We start from the raw sequence: 214 nt of genomic DNA, 5'->3' as shown, positions 1-214 counted from the left end.
AAAAAAGTTTTAAACGAAACTTTTAAACAACAAAGAGGGGTAAAGCGCTATGTTAAACTTCATTGATACACTACATTAACTTCAATGGAAGGGAGGAGCGAGTGAGCGTTTGGGGAGGGGTGTGGGGGAGGGGGTAGAGAGGGGGAGGTAGGGGAGAGGGTTCGAGAGAGGGGAGCTCAAGTAGGAGGAACGTAAAGAAAAGGGGAGAAAGGAG

Source organism: Penaeus monodon, chromosome 22, assembly GCF_015228065.2.
Source record: "Penaeus monodon isolate SGIC_2016 chromosome 22, NSTDA_Pmon_1, whole genome shotgun sequence".
NCBI lineage: Eukaryota > Metazoa > Arthropoda > Malacostraca > Decapoda > Penaeidae > Penaeus > Penaeus monodon.
The sequence above is the reverse complement of the archived record's forward strand: the minus strand, read 5'-3'. Positions refer to the sequence as shown.